Genomic DNA, 14,427 nt, shown 5'->3' on the forward strand with positions numbered 1-14,427 from the left:
CAGAAAGTAGGGCAAGTATTTTTTTTTTTTTTAACTCTAACTCATAAATGAAAAGGTTGGTACTTCTGCCAAGATTTACAGTTAGTGGTAAATCTGAAATTGTAATAAAGTCTTTTGAATTCTGGGATGTAGGTTTTTACAGTAATCTATACTTTTGTATGGCCTCCAGCTTGAATGGAAGAAGATTTTAACAGGTGTGCTGTGTGTCTGTGTAAATGGAAGGACTGTAGAAACATAGAAGGGCAAGAGATTCACTGATAAATCAGAAGGTTAGAGGAGCAATAGTCCTCTCTCCTAACAGCAGGGAAATTTCTGGCTCATCTTCCCCCACAGAAAGGAAGTCACAAGAACTTTAAGAGATGCCACTGCCAGCTTTATGGAGCATGTAAAGAAAAAGACCTTTGTTCTACCTAAACTCAGCACAACAGTTTAGGCCAGCTTCTCTGCTCAACCCGAATTTCACCATCCTTGGCTTTCTCATCATAGGAACTTCAGGAAAAGCTAGCACATCAACCACATGGTGAAGGCCTACTTCTTTTCTTAGGCCCACCCCAGCTGTTCTAGGATAAATTAAGCCCATAGATGTCTTGGTCTCTTCAGGGGCAAGTCAGACAGCGATATTATTTAAGAACAGATCAGCAGGGAACGTAATAATGGAACTGTCCCAGGGTTTTCTTTTTCTAATTATCACCAATTCTTTTTTTTTTTTTTTTTTTTTTTTTTTTTTTTTTTTTTTTTACTTAGCCTAAAGAAAGTGATGAGAGGAGAAGGCAGTAAAGTACATTAAAGGTTGAGGTAGCTGAAAGAAGATTCTGTTGGAGAAAAATCACCTTGCTCCTGCCATTTACCTGTAGGAAATAATAGAGAGAGAGGGGGAGAGAGAGAGAGAGAGAGAGAGAGAGAGAGAGAGATGAATCAACTATTGATTTATAAAAAAAAAACAATTACTATGCCTTTAAGGAGTTTTCAGTCCTTTAGTAGACAAGATAACTGAAAATGACAGAAAAAGAAACTAAAGTTTCTAGGGTACATTATTTCAGTACCCAAAAGGAAAAATATTTTAATTACGTTATTTCAAGAACTGTAACAGAGAAGTGAGAAGGTAGTTAAGAAAAGACATTTTTTTAACTTTCAAACACATATGGAGTCATGATGCCTTATTTGATAGAGGTGTATTCCTTACATTCAATAGAGATTTTTTTTTTTTAAAAAAAAACTCTTGGTCATTAACAGAAGAATGCTATTTAGAAAATAAGTTTCCTCAGAATCAATAAATTCATTTGTATCACATTTTAAGAGTAACTTTAAAAGTGTAAACAATTTACTTAGAAATGCAATAATGGTTCATATAATCATTTTTAGAGTTACTTCTGCATTGAACACTGTGTGCGTAACAAGGAGTCACATATAAGACAAGATTGGAGGAGAGGAGACCAAGTAATTGTTAATGCCTAGGATTTCTAAAGCTGTATTATGGAACATCTTGCTATTGCTTTTAGAAGAGAAGAAATCAAGCACTCTACAGTCTTGGTGAATACTCAGAGCCCATTGAACTTTGAACTTATGGAACATACACTTCCTAACTAGTATAGCCTCCCCACATTCTCCCTATCCTATCCCTTCTTTCTTTTTTTTTTTTTTTTTAAGATTTATTTATTTATTCATGATAGACATAGAGAAAGAGGCAGAGACACAGGAGGAGGGAGAAGCAGGCTCCATGCACCGGGAGCCCGACGTGGGATTCGATCCCGGGTCTCCAGGATCGCGCCCTGGGCCAAAGGCAGGCGCCAAACCGCTGCGCCACCCAGGGATCCCCTATCCCTTCTTTCAAGATCAAGCTCAGACTCTACCAATCTTGTAGAGGTGTTTCTAGTTAGTAAATCTCAACAGCTGTTTGCTCTCTATCACCCAACTCTGTCTTGACACCATCTGTTGAGATCATTTATTTGGTAGTTAATCGTATAATCATACTGTCCTTTCTGTTTGCCTGAAATGTTTTAAATCTTTAAATTTATGTTGATTTTTTCTTCTTCCCAAGGGACCATAAGTCCTTTGAATTTAGAGCTGATTTCTGATTATGATTTCTGATTACCTGTGTTTGGTCTCAATTTTATTCCTATGAAGATTAGAATTTTGTTCAATTAACAGATTGATTTTTTTTAAGACTATGAGAAACAGTGTATCAGCAATGTAGTAAGTTAATAAGAGCTCAGAAAGAGGAATCAATATGTACAAAAGTTTTGTGTGAAATCTTCAGGGAAAACTTAGGATGAGAACTAGATCTAGAAGGATGGAAAAGTTGAGGGGAGGGAAGAAATGCACATTAGATGAGGCACCTCAAATAACCTAACCTCCGTGTAATCCAAATGTAGGATGTACCTGAGACACTGTTGCCTAAGGAAATCACCTGTCTGCCTCCCAAGGTGACCCCATGAATAATCATTAGATCATTCAATATGACATTGAAGAGGAGATTTGGGGATCCAATACTTTGCAAGTGAAATCATGAATACTATCATGAGCTCTGACCTTAAGGTAAATTGGGCTATAAAACTGAACTAAGACTCACCAGTGTGCTATACTGCTTCTAATCCCTAGTCTAGGGGGAGGAGAGAAGATGGTGGAAGAGTAGGGTCCTCAAGTCACCTGTCTCCACCGAATTACCTAGATAACCTTTATCTTGAAAAATCTACTAACTCGGCCTGAGATTTAAAGAGAGAACAGCTGGAATGCTACAGTGAGAAGAGTTCGCGCTTCTATCAAGGTAGAAAGACGAGGAAAAAGAAATAAAGAAACAAAAGGCCTCCAAGGGGGAGGGACCCCGCGAGGAGCCGGGCTGAGGCCGGGGTGAGTGTCCCCAGGACAGGAGAGCCCCGTCCCGGAGACGCAGGAGCTGCACCGACCTTCCCGGGCGGAAAGGGGCTCGCGGGGAGTTAGAACAGGACCCAGGAGGGAGGGGGTGCCCTTGGGCTCCCCGGGACAGTAACAGGCACCTGCTCCCCGGGAGAGTGCGCCGAGCTCCCTAAGGGCTGCAGCGCGCACGGCGGGACCCGGAGCAGCTCGGAGGGACTCGGGGGCGGCTCCGCGGAGGGGGCTGCGGGGCAGGAGCGCGAATCCACCAGCGCAGGCCCCGGAGCACAGGGCGCCCGGACACAGCCCAGGATCCGGCCTCCCCCGGGACAGGCAGAGGCCAGGAGGGCCCAGGACCGCAAGGACGCTCCTGCCCCAGCTGAGCAGATCAGCGGCCCCGCCCGGAGCCTCCAGGCCCTGCAGACGGAGAGCTCAGGAGTTCCTGCGGGGGCTGACTCCAGGGCTCCAGAGCTGGCCCCGCCACTGGGGCTGTTCCTCCTGGGGCCTCACGGGGTAAACAACCCCCACTGAGCCCTGCACCAGGCAGGGGCACAGCAGCTCCCCCAACTGCTAACACCTGAAAATCAGCACAACAGGCCCCTCCCCCCGAAGACCAGCTAGACGGACAAGTCCCAGGGGAAGCCAAGGGACTTAAAGTACACAGAATCAGAGGATACTCCTTTTTTTTTTTTTTTAAATTTTTTAATTTACTTATGATAGTCACACAGGGAGAGAGAGAGAGAGAGGCAGAGACAGAGGGAGAAGCAGACTCCATGCACCGGGAGGCTGATGTGGGATTTGATCCCAGGTCTCCAGGATCGCGTCCTGGGCCAAAGGCAGGCGCCAAACCGCTGCGCCACCCAGGGATCCCCTCCCCCATGTTTTTGTTTGTTTTTTTGTTTTGTTTTGCTTTTTGATTTCTGTTTGCTTCCAACCCCCATTTCCTTTTTTTTCTTTCTTTTTATTTTTTTTCTTCCTTTTTTTCTTTTTCTCTTTGCTTTCCTTCTTTCTCTCTTCTTTCTCCTTTTCCCAATACAACTTATTTTTGGCCACTCTGCACTGAGCAAAATGACTAGAAGGAAAACCTCCCCTCAAAAGAAAGAAACAGTCCTCACTCCCACAGAGTTACAAAATTTGGATTACAATTCAATGTCAGAAAGCCAATTCAGAAGCACTATTATACAGCTACTGGTGGCTCTAGAAAAAAGCATAAAGGACTCAAGAGACTTCATGACTGCAGAATTTAGATCTAATCAGGCAGAAATTAAAAATTGGGATCCCTGGGTGGCGCAGGGGTTTGGCGCCTGCCTTTGGCCCAGGGTGTGATCCTGGAGACCACGGATCGAATCCCACGTCAGGCTCCTGGTGCATGGAGCCTGCTTCTCCCTCTATGTCTCAGCCTCTCTCTCTCTCTATCATAAATAAAAATTAAAAAAATTAAAAATCAATTGAATGAGATGCAATCCAAACTAGAAGTCCTAACAATGAGTGTTAACGAGGTGGAAGAATGAGTGAGTGACATAGAAGACAAGTTGATGGCAAAGAGGGAAACTGAGGAAAAAAGAGACAAACAATTAGAAGACCATGAGAATAGATTAAGGGAAATAAATGACAGCCTGAGGAAGAAAAACCTACATTTAATTGGGGTTCCCAAGGGCACCAAAAGGGACAGAAGTCCAGAATATGTATTTGAACAAATCATAGCTGAAAACTTTCCTAATCTGGGAAGGGAAACAGGCATTCAGATCCAGGAAATAGAGAGATCCCCCCCCCCCCTAAAAATCAATAAAAAACGTTCAACACCTCGACATTTAATAGTGAAGCTTGCAAATTCCAAAGATAAAGAGAAGATCCTTAAAGCAGCAAGACACAAGAAATCCCTGACTTTTTATGGGGAGGAGTATTAGGGTGACAGCAGACCTGTCCACAGAGACCTGGCAGGCCAGAAAGGGCTGGCAGGATATATTCAGGGTCCTAAATGAGAAGAACATGCAGCCAAGAATACTTTATCCAGCAAGGCTCTCATTCAGAATGGAAGGAGAGATAAAGAGCTTCCAAGACAGGCAGGAACTGAAAGAATATGTGACCTCCAAACTAGCTCTGCAAGAAATTTTAAGGGGGACTCTTAAAATTCCCCTTTAAGAAGAAGTTCAGTGGAACAATCCACAAAAACAAGGACTGAATAGATATCATGATGACACTAAACTCATATCTCTCAATAGTAACTCTGAATGTGAACGGGCTTAATGACCCCATCAAAAGGCGCAGGGTTTCAGACTGGACAAAAAAGCAGGTCCCATCTATTTGCTGTCTACAAGAGACTCATTTTAGACAGAAGGACACCTACAGCCTGAAAATAAAAGGTTGGAGAACCATTTACCATTCGAATGGTCCTCAAAAGAAAGCAGGGGTAGCCATCCTTATATCAGATAAACTAAAATTTACCCCAAAGACTGTAGTGAGAGATGAAGAGGGACACTATATCATACTTAAAGGATCTATTCAACAAGAGGACTTAACAATCCTCAATATATATGCCCCGAATGTGGGAGCTGCCAAATATATCAATTAATAACCAAAATGAAGAAATACTTAGATAATAATACACTTATACTTGGTGACTTCAATCTAGCTCTTTCTACCCTCGATAGGTCTTCTAAGCACAACATCTCCAAAGAAACGAGAGCTTTAAATGATACACTGGACCAGATGGATTTCACAGATATCTACAGAACTTTACATCCAAACTCAACTGAATACACATTCTTCTCAAGTGCACATGGAACTTTCTCTAGAATAGACCACATACTGGGTCACAAATCGGGTCTGAACCGACACCAAAAGATTGGGATCGTCCCCTGCATATTCTCAGACCATAATGCCTTGAAATTAGAACTAAATCACAACAAGAAGTTTGGAAGGACCTCAAACACGTGGAGGTTAAGGACCATCCTGCTAAAAGATGAAAGGGTCAACCAGGAAATTAAGGAAGAATTAAAAAGATTCATGGAAACTAATGAGAATGAAGATACAACCGTTCAAAATCTTTGGGATGCAGCAAAAGCAGTCCTAGGGGGGAAATACATCGCAATACAAGCATCCATTCAAAAACTGGAAAGAACTCAAATACAAAAGCTAACCTTACACATAAAGGAGCTAGAGAAAAAACAGCAAATAGATCCTACACCCAGGAGAAGAAGAGAGTTAATAAAGATTCGAGCAGAACTCAATGAAATCGAGACCAGAAGAACTGTGGAACAGATAAACAAAACCAGGAGTTGGTTCTTTGAAAGAATTAATAGGATAGATTAACCATTAGCCAGCCTTATTAAAAAGAAGAGAGAGAAGACTCAAATTAAATAAAATCATGAATGAGAAAGGAGAGATCACTACCAACACCAAGGAAATACAAATGATTTTAAAAACATTATGAACAGCTATATGCCAATAAATTGGGCAATCTAGAAGAAATGAACGCATTTCTGGAAAGCCACAAATTACCAAAACTGGATAAGGAAGAAATAGAAAACCAGAACAGGCCAATAACCAGGGAGGAAATCTGAAGCGGTCATCAAAAACCTCCCAAGACACAAAAATCCAGGGCCAGATGGCTTCCCAGGGGAATTCTATCAAACGTTTAAAGAAGAAACCATACCTATTCTCCTAAAGCTGTTTGGAAAGATAGAAAGAGATGGAGTACTTCCAAATTCGTTCTATGAGGCCAGCATCACCTTAATTCCAAAACCAGACAAAGACCCCACCAAAAAGGAGAATTATAGACCAATATCCCTGATGAACATGGATGCAAAAATTCTCAACAAGATACTAGCCAATAGGATCCAACAAGACATTAAGAAAATTATTCACCATGACCAAGTAGGATTTATTCCCAGGACACAAGGCTGGTTCAACACTCGCAAAAACAATCAATGTGATTCATCATATCAGCAAGAGAAAAACCAAGAACCATGTGATCCTTTCAATAGATGCAGAGAAAGCATTTGACAAAATACAGCATCCATTCCTGATCAAAACTCTTCAGAGTGTAGGGATAGAGGGAACATTCCTCAACATCTTAAAAGCCATCTATGAAAAGCCCACAGCAAATATAATTCTCAATGGGGATGCACTGGGAGCCTTTCCTCTAAGATCAGGAACAAGACAGGGATGTCCACTCTCACCACTGCTATTCAACATAGTACTGGAAGTCCTAGCCTCAGCAATCAGACAACAAAAAGACATTAAAGGCATTCAAATTGGCAAAGAAGAAGTCAAACTCTCCCTCTTCGCCGATGACATGATACTCTACATAGAAAACCCAAAAGTCTCCACCCCAAGATTGCTAGAACTCATACAGCAATTTGGTAGCGTGGCAGGATACAAAATCAATGCCCAGAAATCAGTGGCATTTCTATACACTAACAATGAGACTGAAGAAAGAGAAATTAAGGAGTCAATCCCATTTACAATTGCACCCAAAAGCATAAGATACCTAGGAATAAACCTAACCAAAGATGTAAAGGATCTATACCCTCAAAACTATAGAACACTTCTGAAAGAAATTGAGGAAGACACAAAGAGATGGAAAAATATTCCATGCTCATGGATTGGCAGAATTAATATTGTGAAAATGTCAATGTTACCCAGGGCAATATACACGTTTAATGCAATCCCTATCAAAATACCATGGTCTTTCTTCAGAGAGTTAGAACAAATTATCTTAAGATTTGTGTGGAATCAGATTAGACCCCGAATAGCCAGGGGAATTTTAAAAAACAAAACCATAGCTGGGGGCATCACAATGCCAGATTTCAGGTTGTACTACAAAGCTGTGGTCATCAAGACGGTGTGGTACTGGCACAAAAACAGACACATAGATCAATGGAACAGAATAGAGAACCCAGAAGTGGACCCTCAATTTTATGGTCAATATTCGATAAAAGAGGAAAGACTATCCATTGGAAGAAAGACAGTCTCTTCAAGAAATGATGCTGGGAAAATTGGACAGCCACATGCAGAAGAATGAAACTAGACCACTCTCTTGCACCATACACAAAGATAAACTCAAAATGGATGAAAGATCTAAATGTGAGACAAGATTCCATCAAAATCCTAGAGGGGAACACAGGTAACACCCTTTTTGAACTCGGCCACAGTAACTTTTTGCAAGATACATCCACGAAGGCAAAAGAAAAGCAAAAATGAACTATTGGGACTTCATCAAGATAACAAGCTTTTGCACAGCAAAGGATACAGTCAACAAAACTAAAAGACAACCTACAGAATGGGAGCAGATATTTGCAAATGACATATCAGATAAAGGGCTAGTTTCCAAGATCTATAAAGAACTTATTAAACTCAACACCAAAAAACAAACAATCCAATCATGAAATGGGCAAAAGACATGAAGAGAAATCTCACAGAGGAAGACCTAGACATGGCCAACACGCACAAGAGAAAATGTTCTGCATCACTTGCCATCAGGGAAATACAAATCAAAACCACAATGAGATACCACCTCACACCAGTGAGAATGGGGAAAATTAACAAGGCAGGAAACCACAAATGTTGGAGAGGATGTGGAGAAAGGGGAACCCTCTTGTACTGTTGGTGGGAATGTGAACTGGTGCAGCCACTCTGGAAAACTGTGTGGAGGTGCCTCAAAGAGTTAAAAATAGACCTGCCCTATGACCCAGCAATTGCACTGCTGGGGATTTACCCCAAAGATGCAGATGCAGTGAAACGCTGGGACACCTGCACCCCGATGTTTCTAGCAGCAATGTCCACAATAGCCCAACTGTGGAAGGAGCCTCGGTGTCCATCGAAAGATGAATGGATAAAGAAGATGTCTTTTATGTATACAATGGAATATTCCTCAGCTATTAGAAATGACAAATACCCACCATTTGCTTCAACATGGATGGTCCTGGAGGGTATTGTGCTGAGTGAAGTAAGTCAATCAGAAGGACAAACATTATATGGTCTCATTCACTTGGGGAATATAAATAATTGTGAAAGCGAATGGAAGGGAAGGGAGATGAAATGGGTAGGAAACATCAGAGAGGGTGACAGAACATGAAGACTCCTAACTCTGGGAAACGAACTAGGGGTGGTGGAAGGGAAGGAGGGTGGGGGGTGGGGGTGGATGGGTGACGGGCCCTGAGGGGGGCACTTGATGGGATGAGCACTGGGTGTTATTCTGTATGTTGGTAAATTGAACACCAATAAAAAATAAATTATTAAAGAAGAAATCCCTAGTCCAGAATCATCCTATGGAGAAGATTTGGTTCCTTATTTACAATCTTTATTTTTGAGTCCTATTTAATGATGTAATATGTTATAAAATTCATTTGGATCCTACCAAAAAATGCATGGCATCCTCAGCTATAATTTGACAATCTTGCTAGATTTATTTTTCTACAATTTTTGCTCTAGGATATACTTCCCTTCATCTGTCCAATGCAGGATTTTCACAATTACAAAGGCTACTATGGTCAAATAGTCCTGAAATTCTCCCAAACAACCTAAGCCCAAGGCCCATTAGGAATAAGTCCATGTGTCTACCCTCTCAAAAGTTTTTAACATTTATAGAACATTCTACCCTTGAGGACTCAACTCCAGTGTTACAAGAGTTCCCTGAACGCTGTTTTGCCTTAGTTAACAAATATCATCTGGAGGTATTAAAGAAACTTTTCAATACAAATACAGTCTACAGTTTCCAGTCTGGCATGCACATAGGTTAGAATGGCAATTTCTAAGCTCACAACAAATAAAAATCTAGAAAACCTTAGGAATTAACCCTTCATAGGTCTGTCAGAGAAGTGAGATCATAGTGCAAACCATTGACACAAAAATTTAAAAATTGTGATTCGTGATTCTCTGGTAGCTACAGAGAATAACAATTTACTGGAGCAGAAACCAAGGAACAGACACCTCCAGGAACCAGTGCTGGGATAGGAAAACCTAAACTGTAATTAAGGAATTTCCAGAAGCTTCCTGTGGACAAATTTCATCATTAAAAACCCTAGGGGCACCTAGTGATGGGTATGAAGGGCCCACACTTTTGTAAGTTACTTCCAGCAGCTCTATCAGGCCCTCACAGTGCATATTGGAGAAAAATGCCCTCCCACTTCCAGCAGAGAGAAAGATAACTTCTTTGAAATACACCAGAATGTGATACTCTTCATGAAGCTTGCCTCCAGGAGAAAATTGTTTACCAGAACCTAATCTTCTTCCATTTGTTCAGAACCTCAGCTAAGTCGGGTAAGGGAAATACTCAACTCCAGCCCCCTTTAGCCATTTGGTTCTACCTAAGGGGGAGAGAAGCAAGCACCGAAGAAGTTTAGAGCTCAGCAGCATAGGCTTACCAAAAACAAACAAACAAACAAACAAACAAACAAAAAAAAAAAACTGAGACCTAATCATAGAACTGTAAAACATTCTTCTTTTCCCGCATTTTACCACTACATGTCTTAAAGTCTATTTAGGTCAGTTACTTTTACCCAGTCCATCTTGCCTATCTTTCAACAACAAATAAAAGGCATACTAAAATGAAGAAAACTCAGTTTGAAGAGACTGGAAACGTATGACCATTAGAGTCCCGTAATGGCAAGTGAGGGAGTGCTGACAACACTGACTTCATCTTTGGCCCTCTGTCTTGTTCATGTCTACATAAGGACTTCCTTCTAGGCTATGTGTTCCAGGTACCTAGGACATTAATGCATGCTCTGACCAGAATTCAGGGAGGCAGGTTCTGATCTTCCCTAAAGGTATTTAGAAAACTCCTAGACCTAACATAATTTCTTCCCCTCCCTTTCGCTGGTGGACAGATGGCACCAAAAGATCTGTTAAAGGTTAAACCTTTTGACCTCACCACAATGACCTCTGCACATCCCCTCACTCTATAAAATCTCTCCAGACTTTGTGGAGAATACCCATGCAGCCCCTGAATCATCATAAGCCCAATCCCCACCACCCCCACTCCCAACCCCATCAGTCAGTTACTGTGACTAAAACTTTGTTAACTGTGTGGAGTCCCTTGCTTCATTTTATGGTCTCTAAGTGCCTTCTCAGTTCCAGGGATACTTTACTGTCCCTCCTCTGCCTTTGAACAGCAGGAATATTGGAATTACCCAATCAGAAATATTTTTAAATGATTAATATTATTAGTATTTCAATGAAACAAATAGATAACATACAAGAATAATGTAAGAGAGATGGAAATTCTAAGAAATAAAAAGAATAGCAATCAAAGTCATTAAACAGAAATAAAGAACACCTTTGAGGGACTCATTAGTAGACTGACCATGGCTAGGGTAAGAATCTCTGAGATTGAAAATACAAACTTCCCAAACTGGGAAAGCCAAGAGTAAAAGATCTAAAAATCTAAAAAAAAAAAAAAAAAAAAAAAAAAAGGTACAGAATTTCCACAACTATAAAAGGTGTGACATATGCACAATGGCAATTATCAGAAAAAGGAAAAGCAAAAATATTTGAAAGGCAATGCTGAAAGAGCATTTCCCCTCAAATTTTGTCAGACACAAAACCATTAATCCGGTAATCTCAGAGAACTTCAACAGGATACATTCCAAGTAATTACACCTAGCCATGTCATATTTAAACTTTATCAACTCAAATATGAAAGAAAATTGAGAAAAGCCAGATGTAAGAAGTCTTACATAAAGACTAACAAAGGAGTTAAATCAGCCTTCTCATAAGAAGGAAGTGGAGTAAGACATTAAAATGTAAAGAGGGGAGAGACACCACCATAAAATTGTGAATCTTATGAAATTGTCCTTTAAACTGAAGGAGAAATGGGCTTTCTCAGATAGACAGAAGTTAAAGGAATTTATTTCCAGAAGACCTGCCTTGCAAGTCATGTTCAAGAAAGTTCTTTGGAGAGTAGGAAAATCATATAGTTCAGAAAATTGGACTTATATGAAGAAAGGCAGAACACTAGAGTATGAGTGAGAGCAAATATAATTAGTTTTCTTAACTGAATCTAAGTGGGTTTGAAATTCTAATACATTTGATTATGTAATCGTGTATATGAAGTAGATGTATACACATGCTAGTTATATCTGCCTATGTATAAATGAAATGAAAGCAATGATATGCGAGGTGGAAGGGAAGAATTGTGGTTCTCCCCCGCCCCCGCCAGAAGGTGAAAAAAAATAGTGGGACAAAATAGTATTATTTCACAGTGGACTTATTAGGTTAACTCCAAAGTATAATGGCAAATTCTAGGACAACCACTAAAGTTAAAAAGAGGAAGTGTAACTGATATGCTAAGGAGAGAAAATAGGATCATAGAAAATGTTCAATTAAAAAAAATCACAGAAGGCAGAGAAAACAAGCTGAGAACTGGCACAACAGACTTTCCAGTTAATTATAGGGAGTAAGCCACATTGAAAAGGGTAGAAAGGGGGAGAGGTGGTCAGGGATCAAACTCCTAGGCAGACCAAACACAAACAGGAGGGACACATGCATGGAGAAGGAGAGGAGCATACCCCATACCAGGCACAGCTGGCATGGGCAACCTTCACTGGGAAGACAAGTCCCCACAACATTTGGCTTTGAAAAACAGCAAGGCTTAATTCCAGATACTTTAAGCAGGCTATGGGGCAGCCCCGGTGGCTCAGAGGTTTAGCGCCCCCTTCAGCCCAGCGTGTGATCCTGGAGTCCTGGGATTGAGACCCACCTTGGGCTCCCTGCGTGGAGCCTGCTTCTCCTTCTACCTGTGTCTCTGCCTCTCTCTGCCTCTCATGAATAAATAAAATCTTTAAAAAAAAAAAAAAAATCAGCAGGCTTAACTCTGGGAGAGCCAATGAGTGATAGGAAACGGAGTCCCTGACCTTCAGGAGCCAACATAACCACCAACCCCAGGTGATAGAACACAGAAGCAGCAGTTTGAAAAGCCCCGGATGTAAATGGGAAGGACATTTATTTACTAATCTCAAAACTTGCCTGCAAGGGCAGGTATCTTAAGGAAATGTTTCTAAGAAAAGAGTTGGCAAGAATACTCTCCACCTACCTCGCTAACAAGGAGTTCTCTGTCCCTCCAATCGCCTTTGGAACCATTATATCCAAGCTTGGGCCAGTATCCCTCCAAAGTAGCTCCAGCTGAGACACACTTTGCAAGTATATCTGACAGGGAACAGCACCAATCCAAAGTAACTCCTGCCCTGAGGAGAAGGGAAGATAAACACACACACACCACTGCAATTGCAGCCCAAGAAGATGGACTGAGGGCAGGCATGTGGTTTCACTGCAGGCCCTGCTCACCATTGAAAACCTTTCAATGGACAACCCAGGGAGAGTTCCCTGCAGCCCCAGCAGATGGGCTGAAGAGAGCCATCTGGTCTGACTGCTGACACCACCCAGTTACAAGCACACTGGGCCCCAGAATGGCTCCCTAACAGCACAGAAATCAAACTGTGCCTAGTGTGCTCACAAAGCAGGCCACTGCAACCAACTGGACTAAAAGTAAATGGGGCTCAGCCAACATAGCAGGGCATACATAACCTATACGGGAGACCCCCTGAAGTACCTGGTTCTAGTCAACAGAGGATATTGTGCTACAAGACACCACAGGAACTCTTATTCATAAGGTCACTACTTTTAAGAAGATATAGCTGGCTTTCCAGATAGAGTTGGGCAAAATGAGGAAACAGAGGATTATGTCCCAAATGAAAGGACAAAACTAAAGCAAAAGAGCTGAATGAAATGGAAATAAGCAATATGCCACATAAATTCAAAGTAACAGTTATAAAGATACTCACAGGATTTGAGAATAAAGTGTAAAATCTCAGTGAGATATTCAACAAAGAAACATTTTAAAAATTCAGATGTAGAACTCTAATTGAGAGAGGAAAGATAAAGAGGAGATAGACTAGATCATGAGCTCAAAGACAGTAATAGAAAGCAAACAAGCTGAAAAGCTTATTTAAAATAAATTAAAAATGGGAATAGGTTAAAGGAAGTCCATGATACTAAGCATAGTAACATTTATATTATAGGGATCCCAGAATGAGGAGACGAGTGTGAGAAGGGGGAAGACCATACATTTGAAGAAATTATCATTGAAACCTGCCCTAATCTGGGGAAGAAACTAGGTATATAGATAAAAATAGAAAGCTCCCAATTAAAAAAAAACACCCTACAGAGGTCCACCAAGACACAGGAAAATTAAGTGGCAAAAAGTATTGATAAAAAGAATTTAAAATCAATTAGAAAGAAGAAAATAACCTCAAGGTATTGCCTTTTGAGTAACTATCAACTGATTTTTCAGTAGAAACTTTGAATAGAGGGACACCTGGGTGGCTGAGAGGTTGGGCATCTGCCTTCGGCTCAGGGCATGATCCCAGAGTCCCAGGCTCCAGTCCCACATCAGGCTCCCTGCATGGAGCCAGCTTCTCCCTCTGCCTGTGTCTCTCCTATGTTCCTCATGAGTAAATAAATAAAATCTTAAAAAACAAACAAACAAACAAAAAAAAACTTTGAATAGATTATTAACCACCTTGTGGTCTGCAGTGTTGGAAGAATAAGACCTCCAACCAATTATATTCTACCCAGCAA

The 14,427-nt window shown here is 41.1% G+C and overlaps 1 long non-coding RNA gene across 1 annotated transcript in view; it reads right to left on the reverse strand.

Moving 5' to 3' along the window:
* LOC119873776 overlaps positions 1 to 13,187 on the reverse strand; it is a 33,391-nt gene extending 20,204 nt beyond the window's left edge. Inside the window, exon 1 of the long non-coding RNA XR_005365228.1 lies at positions 12,884 to 13,187. This is a non-coding gene — a long non-coding RNA (uncharacterized LOC119873776). The remainder of the gene's footprint in view (positions 1 to 12,883) is intronic.
* Between the last annotated feature and the right edge of the window lie 1,240 nt (positions 13,188 to 14,427).

Source organism: Canis lupus, chromosome 10 (genome assembly GCF_011100685.1).
Source record: "Canis lupus familiaris isolate Mischka breed German Shepherd chromosome 10, alternate assembly UU_Cfam_GSD_1.0, whole genome shotgun sequence".
NCBI classification, from domain to species: domain Eukaryota; kingdom Metazoa; phylum Chordata; class Mammalia; order Carnivora; family Canidae; genus Canis; species Canis lupus.